General features: G+C 40.3%; 2 long non-coding RNA genes across 3 annotated transcripts; one reads left to right on the top strand and one right to left on the bottom strand.

The window, feature by feature from the left end:
- Nucleotides 1-2321: 2321 nt before the first annotated feature.
- LOC129640872 (uncharacterized) lies at nucleotides 2322-5471 on the bottom strand. Its single transcript, XR_008709011.1, has 2 exons — nucleotides 5342-5471; nucleotides 2322-3725 (listed from the first exon to the last, which is right to left on the bottom strand). It is a non-coding gene; the product is annotated as an uncharacterized LOC129640872 (long non-coding RNA).
- Nucleotides 5472-5584: 113 nt separating this feature from the next.
- Nucleotides 5585-23040, top strand: LOC129640871 (uncharacterized). 2 transcript variants are annotated; one of them, XR_008709010.1, is made up of 5 exons: nucleotides 5630-5764; nucleotides 18895-19052; nucleotides 19843-19972; nucleotides 20334-20580; nucleotides 22903-23040. It is a non-coding gene; the product is annotated as an uncharacterized LOC129640871 (long non-coding RNA). The 2 variants fall into 2 exon arrangements; XR_008709009.1 differs by lacking the exon at nucleotides 22903-23040 and having other exon boundaries at nucleotides 5585-5764; nucleotides 20334-21012.
- Nucleotides 23041-24319: the final 1279 nt, after the last annotated feature.

Raw genomic sequence — 24319 nt, 5'->3', positions numbered from 1 at the left:
ACCTAGAGACTATCACAGCATGAAGTTAAGTCAGAAAGAGAAAGACAAATATCATATATTAATGCCTACATGTGGAATTTAGGAAAATGGTGTAGATGATCTTAGTTGCAAAGGAGAAAGAGAAACACAGACACAGAGAACAAACATATGGATACCCAGGGGGAAAGGAGGAGTAGGGTGCATTGGGAGATAAGGGACTGACATATATATATTACTATGTATAAATAGATAACAAATGAGATATAATTGTATAGCACTGGGAATTCAATGCTCTGTGGTGACCTAATGGGGAGGAAATCCAAAAAATGAGGGGATATATATATGTATAGCTTATTTACATGTATGAATTTGTAAGAGTTGGACTGTGAAGAAAGCTGAGCGCCGAAGAATTGATGCTTTTGAACTGTGGTGTTGGAGAAGACTCTTGAGAGTCCCTTGGACTGCAAGGAGATCCAACCAGTCCATCCTAAAGGAGATCAGTCCTGGATGTTCATTGGAAGGAATGATGCTTAAGCTGAAACTCCAGTACTTTGGCCACCTCACGCGGAGAGTTGACTCATTGGAAAAGACCCTGCTGCTGGGAGGGATTGGGGGCAGGAGGAGAAGGGGACGACAGAGGATGAGATGGCTGGATGGCATCACTGACTCAATGGATGTGAGTCTGAGTGAACTCCGGGAGTTAGTGATGGACAGGAAGGCCTGGCGTGCTGCGATTCATGGGGTCGCAAAGAGTCGGACATGACTGAGCGACTGAACTGAACTGAACAGCAGAAACTAACAACACTGTAGAGAAACTATACTCAAATAATGCGGTGTATGTGTGTATGTGAATGGTTGCTTCATGGTAATTTGCCAAAGTATTCTTGAGCTTTTTACATATAGTTTTTTCAAAGTATTCTCAATGTGAATGAATGTACCTACTGAAGGTTGTAGAACAATAAACCATCTATTTTCCCTCCCTCATTCCCTGAGTATAACCATAATTTCAGCTTCCAAAGAGGATTATTATAAAGCATTCAGTTAGTAATTACACTTGAGCAAGCTATGGAATTTCAAATAGAGATATATTTAGGTTCACTACCCCCTTTATTATGCTGTCAAATTATTTCCAGTATGTTTCAAAGCCTAATAAAACGCATTAATTGATATTCTGATGGTTTAAGAGAATGAATGGAGCCCTCACATTTTTAATGAAATACCAGGGGATAACAAAAGTCCAAAGGAATAAAATACAGAATTAATATTAACAATAAGAGCCAACAAAATATTTCATCCAATTGGGGTTTCACAACACAATAGAGATATGAAGAAGTTAGAGTACAAACCCAGGTCATAATACCAGAAGACAAGAAATTAAAAACTGGGATGAAGGAGGAAATTATAAAAATGATACTGATAAAATGGAGAAATATGCCTAGATGTTTCCTTTTCCATCCACATATATAAAACTAAAGAATATAATATCAAGAAAAATCATTAAAGGATATAGAATTTACCAATAAGATTATGGGAGTACGGGTGTTCACTTTTTATTAATTTTTGGAGCTTTCAAAATGTCACATGAACATTTATTACTTTTGATTACATGAAAATAAAATAAATAACTGACAAATTGTTTAGTACTTATAGGTCTTAAGCATTGAAACATTTTCCTGAAAGAGGTTTTGAAATATCCATCCCTGGAGATTATTAGAAATAAGATAGAGACAGATTACTTTGGAACAGGTCAAGTAGAACTTGCTTAAATGGTGACCTCTACATCTGCCTTCCATTCATAATGTCTATGATTGATTCTAAGCATTGTTTAAAACAGAAAAATTGCTGTTTTTAAGGAAACATAGTCTAGCATGCAATAGAAATAGATTTTTGTTTGAGGAACTAGTAAGGCCCATAAATTCATACATTACTGCATTATCAAATAAATCTTTTTCCTCTTGCTTTCTGAGATTTCTCTAAATTCCAAATTATCTCGCCTTTTCTCCTTTTCAAAAAATATCTATTTTGAAGAAACTTAGGACAAATTATAATAGAAACACAAAAATGTATTATGTAATGCAAATCCCTGTGAGGTACAAGTGTAACCAGAGAAAGGATAAATGCTCTTAGCCACACATAATCCTACATTTATAGAACACTCAGGATAAGAAACAATATCACGAACCAAAGAAATAGATATTTCCCTCACACCCCCAAACCACTACCCAATGGAAATACAAGAAAAAAAAATGAATCTCTGGTACATATATAGGTGGAATATTTTGGTGATATTTGGTTGATATTTGACTATTTTGATTGAAACAAAAGTCAATTACATGTGACTCAATGCACAGCATGTTTATTTCCAAAAAGCAACAGCAAAATGATTATCATGCACAATATCACATTTCATTAAATAAATGGCATTAGTGTAAAAAAAAAAAACTTTGTGACCCCAAGGACTATAGCCTGCCAGACTCCTACGTCCATGGAATTCTCTAAGCAACAGTGGTGGAGTGGGTTGCCATTTCCTTCTCCAAGTGAAAACTTCCCAACCCAGGAATCAAACCCAGGTCTCCTGCATTATAGGCAGAATTTTACCATCTGAGCCACCAGGGAAGTTCTTAATGTAAGAAAACTATTCAGATATGAAATGAAAAATGATTTTGGAAACATCTGTCTCTTGGAAATTGTGTCTTTTTATAAGTATGTTAACTTAAGCCTGCTGTCAGATAAATCTTTTAAAACAAAGCAACAAAGAGAATAGAAACAATTTTATGACAGATGGGTTTGAAAAAAAAATTGTTATCAAAAAAATTACATAAGCCAGGCAAAATGTAGTTTTCATTGATACATAACTTACATATCATGTTACACAATTTTAGATTCAAATTCCAAATGAGACTTGCTTAGTTAAGAGCTACTTTTCTAATTATTTCCAGGTGCCTGGTATTAGTGCAAATACATATCACACATGTATGATAAAAAAAAAAACATAGTAATGTATGTATGCAATTGTGTAAGGATATCACTCAACTATTTTTGCTGCATTTCTTTATTTCATAAAGTTGTATTGAAGTTTCTAGCTTTAGTTGATAAAAATCCCCAAACCAGAGCACCATAGATATTTCACTCAAGATGAAAAGAATCAACCCTAAAATTATTCAGTTCAGTCACTCAGTCGTGTCCAACTCTGAGACCCCATGAATCGCAGCATGCCAGGCCTCCCTGTCCATCACCAACTCCTGGAGTTTACCCAAACTCACGTCCATTGAGTCGGTGATGCCATCCAGCCATCTCATCCTCTGTTGTCCCCTTCTCCTCCTGCCCTCAATCTCTCCCTGCATCAGGGTCTTTTCCAGTGAGTCGACTCTTCGCATGAAGTGGCCAAAGTATTGGAGTTTCAGCTTTAGTATCATTCCTTCCAAAGAAATCCCAGGACTGATCTCCTTTAGGATGGACTGGTTGGATGTCCTTGCAGTCCAAGGGACTCTCAAGCGTCTTCTCCAGCACCACAGTTCAAAAGCATCAATTCTTTGGCACTCAGCTTTCTTCACAGTCCAACTCGCACATCCATACATGACCACTGGAAAAACCATAGCCTTGACTAGACGGACATTTGTTGGCAAAGTAATGTCTCTGCTTTTTAATATGCTGTCTACATTGGTCATAACTTTCCTTCCAAGGAGTAAGCGTCTTTTAATTTCATGGCTGCAATCACCATCTGCAGTGATTTGGGGCAGGAATCCCTTAGAAGAAATGGAGTAACCATCATCGTCAACAAAAGAGTCTGAAATGCAGTACTTGGATGCAATCTCAAAAATGAAAGAATGATCTCTGTTCGTTTCCAAGGCAAACCATTCAATATCACAGTGATCCAATCCTATGCGCTAATCAGTAACGCTGAAGAAGCTGAAGTTGAACTGTCTGTGAAGACCTACAAGACCTTTTAGAACTAACACCCAAAAAAGATGTCCTTTTCATTATAGGGGACTGGAATGCACAACTAGGAAGTCAAGAAACACCTGGAGTAACAGGCAAATTTGGCCTTGGAATACGGAATGAAGCAGGTCAAAGACTAATAGAGTTTTGCCAAGAGAACGCACTGGTCATAGCAAACACCCTCTTCCAACAACACAAGAGAAGACTCTACACATGGACATCACCAGATGGTCAACACCGAAATCAGATTGATTATATTCTTTGCAGCCAAAGATGGAGAACCTCTATACAGTCAGCAAAAACAAGACCAGAAGCTGACTGTGGCTCAGATCATGAACTCCTTATTGCCAAATTCAGACTGAAATTGAAGAAAGTAGGGAAAACCACTAGACCATTCAGGTATGACCTAAAATTATTAAGTAATAAAAAAATTTTAAGAATTTTTTTAAGAAAATTTCTTAAAATTTCAAATTTAGAAAAGACTTTTTAAAAGGAAAACTCTGGAAATGTGATGAGAAAATGTAGCTTTAATTCAGTGAATATTTAATGTATTTTAAATATGCAATACAATCCTCCCTACATGGGAAGCTAGTTTATCTTTGGTGCATAAGGCAGTACATACTATATACTCTGCTCTGTAGGAAACTAAAAACCTTCAGAGAGAATTAAGAGGCTAGAAAGAGACGGGCAGTGCTTATAAATTCACATATTGAGGGGAGCATGCTTTATTTAGAGAGTACTTCTACTTCATCTATCACAATGCAGTCTGATTTCAGTTATGCTTTATCAGGTTCCTGTGCAATTGTTCTTTCTGCCAAAAGACAGTATATCTCAGAACTTTCTGACAAGATTCAGGCCCTGCCAGCAATTCTCAAACTGAAGTAATAAAGCCACTTGTTGACGTTTAAATCCCCAAAAGCTGAGGGCAGACAGGACACTAAATAAAAACAGAGAAAGAGGACATTGAACACAACACTCTATTTTTTAAGCAACTCACCGTTATGACAAAGTTTGAACACTATTCAACATTCCTTTTGATTTCTGACCTCTGCTGTTTTTTTATTTTTTCACGTATCTAAAAGCAAACCAGAACTTCTCTCCTGCCTGTTCTAAAACCACTTATTCTCATTCCGTTCCTTCTTTTGCAATATTTTTATTCCTGAAAACTTGATACATCCAAAATCTTTTCCCATGTGTCCAGAAAGGCTGAAATCAGTCTCCCAACAATTACAACAAAACAGTCTCCACTTGTAAGCCAGCAACGATCAACCTACCTAATCAAACATGCCTTGAAAGCAGAAAGCAGGAGAGAGAAAAGAGGATGAGGAGGAAAAGAAGAAGGAAGAGAGGAAAGAAAAATCACTGGCAAAGCCCATTAAAAATTCCGCGGGAAACAGAAACAATGTAGGTAATCAAGTCTGACCTTTCCTGGTTCTTTTCATCCACGGTTCATGTAGTTACACTTGTTCATAGGATGCCACCCACAGATGCCTGGTCCTGGGGTTTCAGACCAGGCTTCCCAGGGCCAAACGCCTGCCCCAGACCCGCAGCTCTGGGAGCCCTGCGCAGAAGCGCCGCCCCTGCGTTTACGATGGCGGCCCGCCTGCGCAGAGGCTGTGGGAACTGCAGTCTTAAGCGGGAGCAACGCAGCTGTGCTGGCCCCGCAACAACTCCAGCAAAGCAGCCCTGTAGCCCACGGCCTGTGCTCTAGCGTGCCGGCTCACACTTCTCCACTGTGTTACTGAAGAACGACGTTTTCCTTTGCTTTTGAACCAGACTTCGTCTCTTTCTACTGGCTGTGACAAGACTAGGCAGAAGGACCCTTGCTGGGGCGCAACTCGAAATGGTCAGTAACAAAAGGAAATGTTGATAAATCTGTAGGCAGATTCTTGTTTACTTGTATACCGTCGATCCAAAGTGGTCTAAGTTAATTATGTGGGCCTGCTAAGTCGATTCAGTTGGGTCAGACTCTTTGTGACCCTATGGACTGTAATCCACCAGGCTCCTCTGTTCATGGAATTCTCCAGGCCAGAATACTGGAGTGGGTTGCCATGCCCTCCTCCAGGGGATCTTCCCCACCAAGGGATCGAACCTGCGTCTCCAGGGACTCCTCCACTGGCAGGCAGATTCTTTACCCTTGAGCTACCTGGGAATTAGAATCCGCCTGCAAACACAGGAGACACAAGTTCAGTTCAGTTCAGTCAGACACGTTCAGTCGTGTCTGACTCTTTGTGACCCCATGAATTGCAGCACAGCCAGGCCTCCCTCTCCATCATCAAGTTCCAGAGTTCACTCAAACTCATGTCCGTCGAGTCAGTGATGCCATCCAGCCATCTCATCCTCTGTCATCCCCTTCTCCTCCTGCCCCCAATCCCTCCCAGCATCAGGGTCTTTTCCAATGAGTCAACTCTTCACATCAGGTGGCCAAAGTATTAGAGTTTCAGCCTCAGCATCAGTCCTTCCAATGAACATCGAGGACTGGTCTCCTTTAGAATGGACTGGTTGGATCTCCTTGCAGTCCAAGGGACTTGCAGAGTCTTCTCCAACACCACAGTTCAAAACCATCAATTCTTCGGCACTCAGCCTTCTTCACAGTCCAACTCTCACATCCATACATAACCACTGGAAAAACCATAGCCTTGACTAGACAGACCTTTGTTGGCAAAGTAATGTCTCTGCTTTTGAATATGCTATCTAGGTTGGTCATAACTTTCCTTCCAAGGAGCAAGCGTCTTTTAATTTCATGGCTGCAGTCACCATCTGCAGTGATTTTGGAGCCCAGAAAAATACAGTCTGACACTGTTTCCACTGTTTCCCCATCTATTTGCCATGAAGTGATGGGACCAGATGCCATGATCTTTGTTTTCTGAATGTTGAGTTTTAAGCCAACTTTTTCACTCTCCTCTTTCACCTTCATCAAGAGGCTTTTTAGTTCCTCTTCACTTTCTGCCATAAGGGTGGTGTCATCTTCATATCTGAGGTTATTGATATTTCTCCCGGCAATCTTGATTCCAGCTTGTGCTTCTTCCAGCCCAGCGTTTCTCATGATGTACTCTGCATAGAAGTGAAATAAGCAGGGTGACAATATACAGCCTTGACATATTCCTTTTCCTATTTGGAACCAGTCTGTTGTTCCATGTCCAGTTCTAACTGTTGCTTCCTGACCTGCATACAGGTTTCTCAAGAGACAGGTCAGGTGGTCTGGTATTCCCATCTCTTTCAGAATTTTCCACAGTTTATTGTGATCCACACAGTCAAAGGCTTTGGCATAGTCAATAAAGCAGAAATAGACATTTTTCTGGAACTCTCTTGCTTTTTCCATGATCCAGCAGATGTTGGCAATTTGATCTCTGGTTCCTCTGCCTTTTCTAAAACCAGCTTGAACATCTGGAAGTCCATGGTTCATGTGTTGCTGAAGCCTGGCTTGGAGAATTTTGAGCATTACTTTACTAGCGTATGAGATGAGTACAATTGTGCAGTAGTTTGAGCATTCTTTGGCATTGCCTTTCTTTGGGATTGGAATGAAAACTGACCTTTTCCAGTCCTGTGGCCACTGCTGAGTTTTCCAAATTTTCTGGCAAATTTGCTGGTCATAGCAAACACCCTCTTCCAACAACACAAGAGAAGACTCTACACATAGACATCACCAGATGGTCAACACCGAAATCAGACTGATTATATTCTTTGTAGCCAAAGATGGAGAAGCTCTATACAGTCAGCAAAAACAAGACCAGGAGCTGACTGTGGCTCAGACCATGCACTCCTTATTGCCAAATTCAGACTGAAATTGAAGAAAGTAGGGAAAACCACTAGGCCATTCAGGTATGACCTAAATCAAATCCCAAGGCTGTCTGAGGAGGTTTTACAAATAGTTGTGAAAAGAAGAGAAGCCAAAAGCAAAGGAGAAAATGAAAGATATACCCATTTGAATGCAGAGTTCCAAAGAATAGCAAGAAGAGATAAGAAAGCCTTCCTCAGCAATCAATACAAATAAATAGAGGAAAACTACAGAATGGGAAAGACTAGAGATCTCATCAAGAAAATTAGAGATGTCAAGGGAACATTTCATGCAAACATGGGTTCGATAAAGGACAGAAATGGCATGGACCTAACAGAAGCAGAAGATATTAAGCAGAGGTGGCAAGAATACACAGAAGAACTGTACAAAAAAGATCTTCACGACCCAGATAATCATGATGGTGTGATTACTCACCTAGAGCCAGACATCCTGGAATGTGAAGTCAAGTGGGCTTTAGAAAGCATCACTACGACAAAGCTAGTGGAGGTGATGGAATTCCAGTTGAGCTATTTCAAATCCTGAAAGATGATGCTGTGAAAGTGCTGCACTCAATATACCAGCAAATTTGGAGACACAAGGGAAGCCCCTAAATTAATTACTTGGAACCAAAATGCATTTATGCAAAACACAAGGACTTCCTGTGAAGTCATATACAGTTATAACTTCCCTCATAACTCTGTCAGTAAAGAATCTGCCTACAATACAGGAGACCCTGGTTCGATTCCTAGGTCAGGAAGATCCCCTGGAGAAGGAAATGGCAACCCACTCAAGTATTCTTGCCAGGAGAATTTCATGGACAGAGGAGCCTGGCAGGCTACATACAGTCAATGGGGTCGTGAAAATCAGACATGACTTAGCAACTAAACAACCAACCATGTAAAATTATACAGTAACAACCACAACAAGCAAACACATCATAAAACTTGAAAACTCTTGTTTGTGGCAGCTACAAGATCAGAAATATTTTAGGCAGTCTTTTTATTTATCTCTTGCCTAAGTTAATATTAATACAGAATTTACGCAAAGTTATAAAGCCTATGAAAGTTTCCTTAGCTTCCAGCCTTCTCTTTCTGTGTCTTTCTTCCTCCTTTCCCAATATTGCAGCCCTCAAGAAACCCAATGGGTCTTGCTTTTTTACTGTCTCCTGCCCTTCCAGTATTAATTTATAACTGAGGGCATGGCATATTTATGAAGTGAGCTTCATTCACGGTAGGATGTTTCATGAACCAGGCACTTAACATTTGAGCCTTTAACCTCAAGGAGACAAAGGACTATCTGCTTATTTGTTTGTCTCTGCTGATCACCTTTATTTGAAAAAACAAAAACAAAACAAAACTTTGGTCAGCCTCAGCCTAGGAAGGTAAGCATAATCACACTCATCTGGGATGAACAGAAAAAAAAAGTTTATAATTAGGACTGATTCTCAAACCACAAATCATTTGAGAATTACCTGGAGTCTTTGTAAAAATGAAGATCCATGAGCCACATTCCATACCCATTAAATCCTAATCTCTGCTGGAGAAGCTCCACGTTGCCCCAAAGTACAGATGATTCTCAACAGCTGAGCCCTAAGAGCTACTACTTGAAGACAATGATTCAACGTCTATTCATATGAAAAAGCAGTGCCACAACTGAATGCATTTTTTTCTGAAATAAACTTCTCCTATGATGTGTGCTTAATTTTTTTTCAGTATGCTATTTCTGTTTTATTTTCTGCAATGTATTATTTAGCTTAGAGAGATTGTTATAACAATCCTCTTTAACAAAAAGCCCCCACTGGGCTGGTTTTACAAGCAAAAGATGATGTCACTGACATCTCTGATCTTAACATGTAGTGGAAATTAAATTAATGAAAACAAAGGCCATCAAAGGGATTATAAATTAATTTTCTCTTCACTCAAATGAACAGCAGGAGAAAATAATTTTTGCTATGATTGAAAATGACATCATGCTGTCTTCTACAAAATAGCATCCTCTGAGTAATTCTATTTAATTTTTTTTTAATTTAGTTCATTTTAAAACTACAGTAGATTATTTCAAAGAGGTTTTTTTTTTTTCCCAAAAAAGTTAAATACTGTTGGCTACATCATCTTGTGTTTTAAGTTAGAAGAATTAATTGATTATGTGGTTTTCTCTTATACCATTTTTTCAGTTTTAGAGTAAATCCTCCTGTGTTCAGTCACTCAGACATGTCTAACTCTTTGCAACCCCATAGGCTGTAACCCACCAGTTTCTTCTGTCCATGGGATTTTCCAGGGAAGAATACTGGAGTGGGTTGCCATTTCCTTCTCTGGGCAATATTCCCTTCCCAGGGATTGAACTGTGACTCCTGTATCTCCTGCATTGGCTGCTGCTGCTGCTGCTAAGTCGCTTCAGTCGTGTCTGACTCTGTGCGACCCCATAGACAGCAGCCCACCAGGCTCCCCCGTCCCTGGGATTCTCCAGGCAAGAACACTGGAGTGGGTTGCCATTTCCTTTTCCAATGCATGAAAGTGAAAAAATAAAGTGAAGCCACTCAGTCGTGTCTGACTCCTAGCGACCGCATGGACTGCAGCCCACCAGGCCCCTCCATCCATGGGATTTTCCAGGCAAGAGTACTGGAGTGGGTTGCCATTGCCTTCTCCGCCTGCATTGGCAGGTGGATTCTTTACCACTGAGCCATCTGGGAAGCCCACTTAGGGTAGATCATTTTACTGTAATTAATGATGTAACTAGGAAAAATCTGGGTTTGGGGAGAGAGTAGGTATTTAGCAAATGTTTACCTAAATCAGATGATATCTGGGCTTCTACTTGTGGTTGACTACAAGAGAATCACACACACACACACACACACACACACACACACACACCCTGCTTTTACATGAACTGGAAGAGAGTTAAAATTTGCAAGTTGTTCTCACTTTATTCTGTAATCATTTGCAAAGCATAAACTGTTTTGTTATGACTCTGGGGTTGGGGGTCGGGAGGACAGAGTTGAAGAGGAGAAATAAATGCATCTCTTTTTTTTTTTCTCAAAGAAAGAAAGTATATTAAAATTTATACTCTGAAATGGTTTTCATCTTCTCATTCTATTTATGGTAAAAAAAACAAACCCATCATTTCTTTCTTGAATTAAGTGTGGACAACAGTGATATCTTAGAGCCATCCAATGTACTTGGAAATTTAGGAAGATGACCTGAACACAAACTTCCCATATCTCTTTAGGGGAGTCATTCTATGAGCCCTATAAAGTTTTCCTAGCTGGGGCACACATTTCACACACAGAGACTACACAGAGTAAAGTTTGTTTTAACCACTACATTCAACTGAATCATAATGCCATACTCTCCTGTTTTTACAGCTGTCTGATGTTATAATGAGTCCTTTCTTTACCTGCTGATCTGACACAAAGAACCCAAATTCAGAGGGCATCTGCTGCTGCTAAGTCACTTCAGTCATGTCCGACTCTGTGTGACCCCATAGACGGCAGCCCACCAGGCTCCCCTGTCCATGGAATTTTCCAGGCAAGAGTACTGGAGTGGGTTGCCATTGCCTTCTCCGCAGAGGGCATCAACCATGGCTTTAAGTTTACTGGGAGTTTTGCTTCCAGGCAGAAGTATGCCCTCTTAGGGAACAAGAACTTCTAGACCTAGAACCTAAAGTAGTGGAGATGGAAGCAGAAACTTCCCCAAGTGAGTCGCTGGGAGAGACCTCCCTTCCTTCCACCTCTTGATCTCATCCTGAGAACAGCTCTTCTTCCTCCTGAAGTGTCAGCTCCCAACTGGCCCCTCAGCAATGCCTTCAATAGGCTGTTCTGCAACTTCCTAGTCTACTGGATGGTACAGAAGGTGGTAGGAATACTGGAAGCCTGGCCTAGATCTTTCTCAGACTACTTTTTCCCCTTCTGCTTCCTGACCTCTTTATAATAAAATATCCTTGAAACTCAGTCTTTGATTTATTTAGCTATTATGTTGCTCAGTTGCCCAGTTATGTCTAACTTTTTGAGACCCCATGGACTGCAGCACACCAGTTTTTCCTGTCCTTTGGCATCTCCTGGAGTTTGCTCAAACTCATGTCCATTGAGTCGGTGATGCCATCCAACCATCTCATGTTTTGTTTTCCCCTTCTCCTCCTGCCTTCAATCTTTCCCAGGATAAGGGTCTTTTCAGAGTTAACTTTTCCTATCAAGTGGCCAAAGGTATTGGAGATTCAGCATCAGTCCTTCTAATGAATAACAGTCAGGACTGATTTCCTTTACGGTTGACTGGTTTGATCTCCTTGCAGTCCAAGGCAATCTCAAGAGTCTTCTCTAACACCATAGTTCAAAACCATAAATTCTTTGTCATTCAGCCTTCCTTATGGTCCAGCTCTCACATCCATACATGACTACTGGAAAAACCATAGCTTTGATTAAATGGACCTTTGTTGGCAAAGTAATGTCTGCTTTTTAATATGCTGTCTAGGTTTGTCATAACTTTTCTTCCAAGTAGCAAGCATCTTTTAATTTTGTGGCTGCAGTCACCATCTGCAGTGAGTTTGGAGCCCAAGAAAATAAAATCTGTTTTCTTTGTTTCCATTGTTTCCATTCACTGTTTCCATTGTTTCCTCATCTATTTGCCATGAAGTGATGGGACCAGATGCCATGATCTTCGTTTTTTGAATGTTGAGTTTTAAGCCAGACTTTTCACTCTCCTTTTTCACTTTTATCAAGAGGCTCTTTAGCTTCTCTTCACTTTCTGCCATAAGGGTGGTGTCATCTGCATATCTGAGGTTACTGATATTTATCTCTGGACGTCCAGTCTCATGGTTTAATATGCCATGTGCTGTGCTTAGTCGCTCACTCATATCTGACTCTGTGACCCCATGGACTGTAGCCTGCCAGGCCCCTCTGTCCACGGGATTTCTCCAGGCAAAAATACTGGAGTGGATTGCTTTGCCCTCCTCCAGGGGATCTTCCCAACCCTGCAGGCTGATTCTTTACTGTCTGAGCCACCAGAGAAGCCCTAATATACGATATTCTCTTTCAAAATCCTGTCGCTGGCTTAGACCTTTGCCCTGAAATTTATATACATATATAGCATATTCAAAAGCAGAGACATTACTGTGCCAACCAAGGTCCATCCAGTCAAGGTTATAGTTTTTCTGGTGGTCATGTGTGGATGTGAGAGTTGGACTGTGAAGAAGGCTGAGCACCAAAGAATTGATGCTTTTGAACTGTGGTGTTGGAGAAGACTCTTGACTGCAAGGAGATCCAACCAGTCCATTCTGAAGGAGATCAGCCCTGGGATTTCTTTGGAAGGAATGATGCTAAAGCTGAAACTCCAGTACTTTGGCCACCTCATGTGAAGAGTTGACTCATTGGAAAAGACTCTGATGCTGGGAGGGATTGGGGGCAGGAGGAGAAGGGGACGATAGAGGATGAGATGACTGGATGGCATCACTGACTCAATGGACGTGAGTCTGAGTGAACTCCAGGAGTTTGTGATAGACAGGGAGGCCTGGCGTGCTGCGATTCATGGGGTCGCAAAGAGTCGAACAAGACTGAGCGACTGAACTGAACTGAACTGAGGCTTATATATTCAGTCGTGTCCTACTCTTTGCTGCCCTAGGACTGAGCCCACCAGGCTCCTCTGTCCATGGGGATTCTCCAGGCAAGAATACTGGTATGGCTTGCTGTACCATCCTCCAGGGGATCTTTCCACCACCATCAACTGAACACCAGAAAGGACCTGATTCTCCCATCTCAGTTAACAATAATATTCTTCCAAGTTCCTCAGTGCAAAGATCTTGAGTCCTTTTATTTCTCTTCCTATTACTCTCTACATCTAATTTATCAGCAAACTCAAATGTACCTTCAAAACATATCTAGAGTCTGACCAGCTTCTTTCAAGCCCACTACTACCACTCAGATCCAAGTCACCATGATCTCTCCAGTGGATTATTTATGTAGGCTTCCAATTAATCCTTCAGTTTTAACCCTTGCTCTTTTTCAGGCTGTTCTCAACACAGACGCCAGAGTGGATCTGTAAACCAGATTTTTTTTTGTTCAGAATGAAATCTAAAGTCCTTTCAATGGTCTATGAGGTTTTACAAAACATGCAACTCAACAATCTTAGTTTTTTCATGCTACCACCTACCCTCCACTCATTGCTCAACAGCCACACTGGCCTCTTACTATTCCATAACCATGCCTGCCCACGCTCCCAACTTAGAGTTTATGTATATAGTATTCTTTCTTGGAGAATCCCATGGACAGAGGAGCCTGGTGGGCTACAGTGCACAGATTGCAAGAGTCGGACGTGACTTAGTGACTAAACCACCACCACCACCACCATTTATCTTTCTCTTAGCCTGGAATGCTCTTCTGACAGATATTCCCATCATTAGCTCCCTTGGTTCCCTTAGATCTTTACTAAAAGATCTTCTTAGTGAAGTTTTCCCTAACTACCAAATTTAAAATAGGAATCACCTTTACCTGAATTCCCTCTATCCTGCTTTATTCTTCCCCAAAGCACTTATTACTACTAACATTTTATATATTTTACTATATACTTACATCTGTGTATTTGTTTCTGGTCTTATCAGAATATAAATTTCATAAGGGCAGGCTATTTGTTTTGTTCCTTTCTATATTCCTTATTCTGAGAAGAGAGATGTCTAGTAGCTAGCTGTTCAATGTATGTTTGTTGAGTGAAGGAAAAAAACAGTATCCCCTAGAAATATGATGGTATCAACTTCTCTCTGATGAAAAGATACTTCATTTCTTTATACATGTTTGTGCTTAAAAACCCGATAACAGAAGTGGTTTCAGAAGGAGAAAAGTGAAAGTGAAAGTCGCTCAGTTGTGTTGGACTCTTTGAGACCCCCTGGACTGTAGTCTGCCAGGCTCCTCTGTCCATGGGCACCCTCCAGGCAAGAACACTGGAGTGGGTAGCCATTCCCTTCTCCAGGGGATCTTCCCAACCCAGGGATCAAACCCAGGTCTCCCACATTGCAGGCGGATTCTTCACCGACTGAGACACCAGGGAAAGTAGCATAATAAGTCATTAGCATTCTGCTCATACTTCTTTTTAAAAGACAGTGATATGCTAACAAGACCTCACATTTTTACTAAAAGTTGTGTCATTTGAAAACATTATTTTGATCATCCTCTAAGATGTGTGAAAGTCGAACATACCTATCAATTACATTCCTTTAAATGAACACTGATAATTTTAACAAAAGCAAATTAATCTCACTTTTAAAAAGCTGATAGAAATATGTGATTTTAATTTATTAAAGTGATAGTTAATTTGTTTAGAAGACTTCAGTTATTCTCCTGAAATGCATATATTTATCAACTCTGGATGCATGCTCAGTTGCTAAGTTGTGTCCGACTCTTTGTGACCCCATGGACTGTTGCCCATCAGGCTCCTCTGTCCATGTGATTTTCCAGGTAAGCATACTGGAATCGATTGCCATTTCCTCATAGAGAGGATCTTCTCCACCCAGGGATTGAACCTGTGGACCTGTGTCTCCTGCTTTGCAGGCGGATTCTAATTAAAGCTTCCATTAAATTAGATGGGCTTCCCTGGTTGCTCAGGGGTGAAGAATCCACCTGCAATGCAGGAGACACAGGTCCACGGGTTCAATCCCTGGGTGGGGAAGATCCCCTGGAGAAGGAAATGACAACCCATTCCAGTGTTCTTGCCTGGAAAATCCCATGGACAGAGGAGCCTGGCGGCTACAGTCCATGGGGTCACAAACAATTCGACATAACTTATCAACTAAACAACAACACAACTATATTAGATGAGAGCTCAATTCTCTTATACTGTCCACCACTACTTCTCTGCTGTCCTCCACCTATTAAGTGACACCAATTTTTCATTAACTTAATGACCACTGCTAATATTATTGTGACTATCTTAATATTGTTATCTGACATTACTTTGTAAAAACTCTGGCACTCATATTTTTAATTTTTCAAAGGTTTTTCTTATGATAGTTCATTTGCATAGATTTGGATTTTAATTTGAGGATAAAATACCTTCTCTTGTGTGTCTGGGATATTAATTCAAGAAGGTTTTTTTAGATTTTTCTCCTACTATCTGCCTTTTCCTTTTTTTATATCAGATCTTTCTGTTTTGTTCTCTTTGTCTTGACTGAAGCACCCTTAGACTATATGGTTAACTTTGGCTGACCAGTCATATTTAAAATCAAAGCTTTACAAAGCTGATTGGATGTTCTGTGTCTAGAGGTGGCGACTGTTAATTTAAGGCTTCACTATAAGGTCCTCAAGTGGCAAGCCATTTTTCTTTTCCCACTTTTTTTTTTTTTTTAACTTTAAAAAATCCTTCTCTGTCAGTATCTAAAGGTTGTTTTTCTGTGACCATTTAGATAAGAAGAATACTTTCTTTCACCCTTGGGGACATAGACTTCATTGCCTGCTCACATTCTAGAATTTGAATAGTAAGAATAAGAGCTGATGCTTCACCTTGCAGATTGGCTCTTAATCACAATTTTTAAAGATGTCACACACACCCATGGCTAATGTTTCCTGACTAGCCAATCTGAAAATAGTCACTCTCAAATTATGTTATCTTTAATCTTCTGCATAATTCTTGTCACTATCTGGTATTTTTGTTTACTTGTCTCTTTATATTATCTCTATTCCCTTCTAGAATGGTACATAAGATCTTATCTGTTTTGTTCACTTCCTAGTACATAGCATGTAGCTAACAAATATATACCAAATGAATAAATGATTATATGAATGAATGGGATCTGAACTCCCTATTAATAAATTTCTCCAAAGAAAAGATGCAGATTGGGAGAGAGTTGGGAATGGAGGACAAAATTGCATGATTTACCAGTTGCATCTTCTGTCTCTTCCACTCTCAACACAGTTTCTTTAAAACCAGTGCCCATATTTTTTGCCCAGCATCGCAATCACATGGCCTGGTGAGGTTTATGGCCCCAAATTCTGAGCCTATTTCATTCTCTGTGCTCAGATTAGTGGTTTCCATGGTTATCCACACTACACAGCTACTCAGCTACCACTCACTCCTCTATCAGCTCTGTCTTTTTGCTCTTCTCTTAGTCCTGAGGAGTTTATACTTCTTTTATCCCTTTTTTGTTATTTATATGGGAGAATCATAAATGATCTAAACAATTGTGGTCTTTCCATCATGCACACCTAAAATCAGAGTACTTTGATATGGAAACTGAGTGTTTTATTTTTCTCCTTTTCTTTGTCTCACTATAAGGAGTGGTTGCCATTTATTCACATCTCTATATTCAAAATAATCTTTTAAAATTGCAAATATGATTACTGCAGACTCCTTGCCCTCTTAAAATACTTCAATACTTTGCATTGCTTTTAAGATAAGGGCCTAAAAGCCCTGTTCCTTGTAGAATAGCTCTGTGTTGCCCAGCCTGCCTCTCTGGTCTCAGCTCTCACAGTTTTGGACCGCTAAGCAGGGCTCTGTATTTTAGGATCTCTCACATGACTTAGCTCTCCCTTGCCATAAGACCTTCTGCATAAACTTTTAGCTCTCCTTCAAAGTTACTTTCTTAGGACATCTTTCCTTGACCTCCCAAACTAGGTAAACTCCTTCTAGTCTCCCACTGAACTGTTGTTTTATGTGTAATAGTACCTAACATAGCTGTGCATGAGTGCTAAGTCACTTCAGTCGTGTCCGACTCTTTGCGACTTCATGGACTGTAGCCTGCCAGGCTCCTCTGTCCATGGAATACTCCAGGCAAGAATACTGGAGTGGGTTGCTATGCCCACCTGCAAGGGATCTTCTCAACCCAGGGATTGAACCTACGTCTCTTATGTCTCCTGCATTGGCAGGCAGGTTCTTTACCACTAGCATTACCTGGGAAGCCCTAACATGGCTGTAGTTGATTTTTAACTTGGCATTATGTTATCAAAACTAGTGGGAGAGAGAACTGTTAACCTCCCTGAAGTCATTAACATATGTCCACAGCCTAGTCTGGTACTTGGCATGATACAGGTTCTCAAAAAATATTTTCTAAATGAATAAATAAATAAATGCAATCGAGCACACAGTTCTAAGAAAAGACAAGAAGCCAGCCCCTACAGAGCACAGAGGTCTTTGTCTTTTTGATCCTTACCTTGTTTATTGGCTTCTCGTGTGATTATACATGGAGAAGGCAATGGCACCCCACTCCAGTACTCTTGCCTGGAAAATCCCATGGACGGAGGAGCCTGGTGGACTGCAGTCCATGGGGTCACTAACAACAGTCGGGCATGACTGAGCGACTTCACTTTCACTTTTCACTTTCATGCATTGGAGAAAGAAATGGAAACCCACTCCAGTGTTCTTGCCTGGAGAATCCCAGGGACGAGGGAGCCTGGTGGGCTGCCGTCTACGGGGTCGCATAGAGTCGGACACGACTGAAGCGACTTAGCAGCAGTAGCAGCAGCAGTGATTATACATCTTGCTGTAGCCTTGGCCGGTAGGAGAATTTGGTAGCTTTATATGCAGTATTACCACTGACTGGTATTTTTTTCTTGACATTTGGTCTTTGAATGTAAATTTAATTCAAAATAGGCACAGGTTTTAAAACTCCAGTACTATATTTGTTCTTTTGTGGGAAGCAACCGCCAAATAAAACTAGCCCTAAATCTTCTGAGTTGCTCAATTCTATCATTGCCACTACTATGTACCACTGCACCATTGGTCTCTCAATGAAAGACTTGTTTTAATGATTGCTAAGAATTCAAAACATGGGCGTAGGGGAGTGATTCCAGGTATTTCACAATGGTGAATTAACTCTCATCTTAAAACAATACAAAATCTACTGTTTTATTCCACAATTGGAAACAGAAATCAAGTTTGCCCCACTGTATCATCATAAGAATTCATATCAACAAACAAAGAAACAAGCAAAAAAGACTTCATATCATCAAATCAGGCTGTCAACAATCTCACACTTTGTCTGCCAGAATTTATGAAAAGCACTGATGACAAGAATCCTTATTAAGGTGTGAGCTAATGATTGCATTAAAAATTGAACCATGAAAAGCTGACCTTACTTGGGAAAAACATAGAAAGAAGGCATATGTAATTGTGGCACTGAATGTATGATTTGTGTCTTTGCTACTGTCAGCTACGTAAGGAAAATAAGCAAAAGGCACTTGCTTGACCCTTTTATGAACAGTGTCTCTCCTTTATCTCATCCTTTAGTGATCCATCCATGACTTAAGTAGGTGAACTCGAAGGAAAAGCCATCGGATGCTCTTCAGGCCATAATTTTGTGGAAAATGCTTCTTTCTTGACAAAGACAGAAATACAGACAAGAAAGAAAATCAGTCCTCAGGTCTGAAATTTCCTCACTGAAGAAGGTAATTTTCTTTCCGTGAAGACTTTAGCTGCTCAAGTTGTTTATTACTATATGAAATGAATGTACAAAATGGAGCCAATAAAGGGGAAAAATGGCTTTAATTAGGAAAGTTGTGACAAGGACTCTTATTTTCTTGGTTTCTATTTTATATCTGCTATTTTCTAAGGAAGAAATGTAATGAATAAGGCATTGAGCTTGCTGAAGAAAACACTTATTTTTAGCTACTTACCTGGTATCTTTAATTGCTAAATAATTTTTCTTTAATTAACAGGGATATTCTTGAGGTTATTATCTCCAGAATTTTTTCTGAATTAAAGGGCAATCTTTCTTAGACCTTTACTTGAGGATATCAATGTGTAACTTGTCTTAAGTATAACTCTGAGGTTTATACTTTGCCAATTTCCTTAGTCCCTAAGAATGCTATTCTTTTGTGAGACAGAATTCTTTCCATTACAAGACCTGTGCTTAATAAATTAATAATAGGGTCACCTGAAATAACATCAATGCTTAAACTTTATATATTAATCATGTAAATCATATACTTGGCATGTTTGCATGTAATCAGCCTGTAATCAGATAAGAAAAGAACAGACACTGAATTTGAGAGCTCATTTATGTGCCACAGATAGGTGTATCTGTGTAATGCTCTTAGTCTAATCTGAATACCCATCTATGAAATGACAAAAGATCACTGAGGCAGATTTCTTTGTTTAGCCTTGAAATTCTGCAGAATGTATAACTTGGACAATCACAAGAGAAAAATAAACTGATTTGTGAGTTTTATGTTGCAGTTAAATAGGAACATGGTTCTCAAGTTCTCTAGGGACCTGCAGGGCACTCCATCATTTTCTCTTGCCATCTGACACCTTAAAGGAAAGATAAAGTGGAGATGAAAGGATTTACTCCAAGGAAAACTCCAAGGTGAGTATCAAATGCTGTCAACTCTCAAGGAGGTTGAAATATTATTTCCACATAGTTTTTTTCTGATAGAATTCTGCCTTTTTAGAAGCACACCACTTAATCAAGGAATCTGAATGCTGGTGTTCCCCTGCAGTGATATTTTACCCAAATGCTGTGCACTGTGAGAAAACTAATTAACTCTGACTTCACTGCACCTATCCCCAGAAGACTCAGCTCTCTTGTCATTTGGGTAGAATAATTAAAGAAAAATAAAATTTCCCCAAAGAGAACAACTTTTGGTTCAATACTGTAAAACAGAAATGAAATAAATTGTTACCTTGGAAAGACATGAACTGCAAACTCTTTCCATCTGTTTATTTAGGGAGGAAGGCTGCTGCGGCTGCTGCTAAGGCGCTTCAGTCGTGTCCGACTCTGTGCGACCCCATAGACGGCAGCCCACCAGGCTCCCCCGTCCCTGGGATTCTCCAGGCAAGAGCACTGGAGTTCATCTTCACTGCCCCAGACGATTATTAGCTCTTGTGTTCTGACTTCTGCAGCATCGGGACTTGCTCATCTGTCAACGGCTTCACACACTAGGCCTGGCTGTGCCTATCTTTGTCAAATGAAGGGTAAGTGAAGTACGGTGCCCCAGAATGTGGATGATCTATGTCAGCCTCCCAGGCAGCTTTGTTACATTTTTAACTGCTGCTCAGAAAAGGACAGGAGAATTTAAACCTCCAGGGCAAGACCCAATCACTGAATCTCCAGCTCAAAGCCTGAAACGTCATCCCTAATCAATCAGTTGTTAGGGATCACAGAGTATTCTTTTAACTTTTATTCTGAAATTGGCTAGAGATTGAATATAATGTGAAGAACCAGAGATTATCACACATTCCATCAAATTCGCTTTTGTGAGATAACCAGTGGATTAACTATGTCATTGGTGGCCAAAGTCTTGTTAATTGGATGGAGCACTTAGATGTTGAGTAGAAGATAAATACTTTTCTAAATTAGAAGCAGTTTCGTAAAAATAAAGTCAACTTTGTGAAAACCTTTGAAAAGCTCTAATCTCTTTTCACCAAGTCCCATGAATTGCAAGACTTTCTGGAGTTGTTAATTTAAGATAATAGGAAAAGTTTGTGAACCTTATGTCTTTGATTTACTTTTTAGGCTATAAATAAAATTTATACAAAACAAACTCACCACTCACATTTACAGTGATTGACAAAAGTGAATACAGGAACCAAAGGGATTTCTGAAGGATAAAAAATTACCCTACTTGTTTCAAAAACATTTTAAAAAACTGTTTTAATTGTTAAGCATTCTTATTTGGAGCTGGCAATAACCTGTGTGTTGCTCGGTTTTGACTTGACAACTGAAAGCAGGTCAGCAAATTTCTGTCTCCACAAACATTCTGAAGCTTATGTGAGACCTCTACATGGTAACCTAAAGTTACACAATTTTGGTAAACTCAAAATACTTGAGAATAAGAATAGTGCTTTTGATACTGGCCCTTAAGGTCCGATTACAAGGAAGGCTGACATTAAAATTCTGTTTGAACCGTCTGTCAGCTCTTCCTTCATGTCTTAAAACATGAAACAAGTTTTTGACCTTCAAAGACTCGAACAAAAACACCATATGTCTTTGACATTTCATGCTCAATAGACAATGTTTTCTGTTTTTCTGTTCTTAATTTTGGCAACATTTTATTATTTGAGGCATGCTGCTCATGGGACAACATTCTTTTGCTTTTGCTCTCAAAACCAAGGACCCAGCTAATTAACATAGAAGATAAAATAGAAATTGATGTTGGAAATATATAACTTAAACTCAGTTACAGGAAATGTTAACTTCTAAAGACAAAACCTGAAGAAACGCCATAGAATGTTTGGCTATCTGCTTCCTTGGAAGATGTGGCAGGGAACCTAACATATTCCAAATAGATTCTTCCATTCAAGGATTTAAATTTAAATTCTGGGCTCCCAAGTAAAACATTTTGAAGGAATGTTCCTGTGGACTCTGGGGTGGACTTCATCTCACCATATGTTGTGTGTACAGCCAGTTCAACAGGGCTCAGGGCAGATAAAGCAGCATGTCAGCAATGCCCTGCACTAGCCAAGGAACTATTTATGGGCCTGGTACATTTCCTCCGTTCACCTAGAAGGGAGGGTTCAGTCTGGCCTCTGTGCTTTCAGGAAAGGACCATTAAAGTGATGCACACACAGGTGCAAGGGTGTGGGCGGGAGTCAATTTTCAACTTCTGAGTTTCAAAATTAACTCTGGAAATACATCGGAGGCAATAGTTTCAAAGAAAAGGTTTTTGACTCTCCAAAAGCCAGAGGCTTAAAAAAAAAGGTGGAGGGAGGGCAGAGGCTAAGGAATCAAAGTATAAAGTTAATGTCAAAAAGAACATATTTTGAAGACTAGAGAAAATATAAGACCAAATTTCTGTTACTCCAGTGATTTTAAAATAGCCCTCTGAAGCAGAGGTGAAGCTGAATTTAAGAGTTATCAGTTTGAGAGAGTGATGTGGGCTCTGAGAAGAGACAAACATGGGGCAGCAGAAGCCCCTATAGGTTTGAGGCCCCAAAGTGGAAGGGCCTTGTGTTCTGCCCCCCATGATGAGCCCTGGAAGTGGCAGCCTTGCAGGATTCTCACCCACTACCTAGTGTGCACGTGTCAACATAGAGAAGGCTAGACGGACGACAGTGCTGGAGACAGAAACCTTTGGCCTGTCACAGTCCTAGGATAATGTGGCAGAGAAGGGCAACATTTTATAAGCCCCTGAAAGTGAAAAGGGAACGTTGCTCAGTCGTGTCCGACTCTTTGCAACCCCATGGACTATACAGTCCTTGGAATTCTCCAGGTCAGAATACTGGAGTGGGTAGCCTTTCCCTTCTCCAGGAGATCTTCCCAACCCAGGGATCAAATCCAGTTCTCCCACATTGCAGGTGAATTCTTTACCAGCTGAGCCACGAGGGAAGCCCAAGAATACTGGAGTGAGTACCCTATCCCTTCTCCAGCAGATCTTCCTGACCCAGGAATCGAACCGGGGTCCCCCGCATCCTTACCAACTGAGCTATCAGAGAAGCCCAAGCCCCCCAGAGGGGGCAGAATTTAGATGAGAAGGGTGGGATGGGGTGGGAGGTGGAAGGGAGGTTCAAGAGGGAGGGGACATATGTACACCTATGACTGATTCATGTTGCTGTATGACAGAAACCAACACAATATTGGAAAGCAATCACCTTTCAATAAAAATAAATAAATTTTAAAAACAGTGTTGGTGAACTCGAAGAGGCCTCAAATGACAAGCAACAAGTTTGTAGTAATAAACACAGCTATGACCACAGACAAGATTGGAAACTGAATGCCCAGCATGTCAGCATGGAGGGCTGGTAGTGACCAGGAACGGACACTGGACCACAGACCACAGACGCGATTACAGGCATGTGACACGTGAGGACCAGCCTTTACCCACAGGGCTTGGCCTTAGTGCTATGGGGTCACCCAGAACTGAGATACAACCTGGGAGAGAGGGGAGAGGGAAATCCTGAACTGCTCAAGAGTGAATGATCAATGGCCACAGGGCAGATCTTGAAGTGTCAGAAAGTTCTGTTACAGAGAATATATTTGTCCTAAAATGGCCGTTTTTGCACAGGCTCGTGGCCCAATCTCATACTCACTTCACGTATGACAGACTAACTTGAGTAGATCAACTGCTCTCTAACTAGATACAGGAAGCAGTCAGTAAGTTTCAAGATTACAGAGGTAAAGAGAAAGACCCGAGAAAAGAAGTAATGCTATTTTCTGTCATGTACTGTAGCCTTCTTCATGGCTACTTAACATGTCAATATTTGCATCTCTGACACAGGATTTGGCAATTCATGCCTCCTGAGCCAAATCCAAACTGCGGCCTGCCTGTTTTGTTACAGCTTGCAAATTTAAATTGTTTTAATATTTTCAAATGGTTGTAAACAAATCAAAAGAAAATCATATAAAATTGTCAATATCTGGAAATAAAATTTTACTAGAACAGAGTCATACCTACTTCTTTATAAAAGTAGCTTACTACAGCAAAATTAAGTAGTTACAACAGACCATACGACCCTGACAGCCCAATATTTTTGCCCTCTATTCATTTACAGAATAAGTTTGACAATCCTAGATCTAGTAGGAAACTTTCAGGTTGAACATACACAGAACTCAAACTCATCAAACGTGTTTACTAGGATTCTGTGGCCATTTAATATTAAACTATTGCTTAATTTGAGTGGGTGGCTATGTATACAGGGCTTCCCTGGTGCTCAGACGGTAAAGCATCTGCTTGCAATGCAGGAGACCCAGGTTCAATCCCTGGGTTGGGAAGAT

The sequence above is a fragment of the Bubalus kerabau genome, unplaced genomic scaffold, assembly GCF_029407905.1.
Source record: "Bubalus kerabau isolate K-KA32 ecotype Philippines breed swamp buffalo unplaced genomic scaffold, PCC_UOA_SB_1v2 scaffold_50, whole genome shotgun sequence".
In the NCBI taxonomy this organism is placed as follows: Eukaryota; Metazoa; Chordata; class Mammalia; order Artiodactyla; family Bovidae; genus Bubalus; species Bubalus kerabau.
This window is presented reverse-complemented; position numbering and strand designations above follow the sequence as displayed.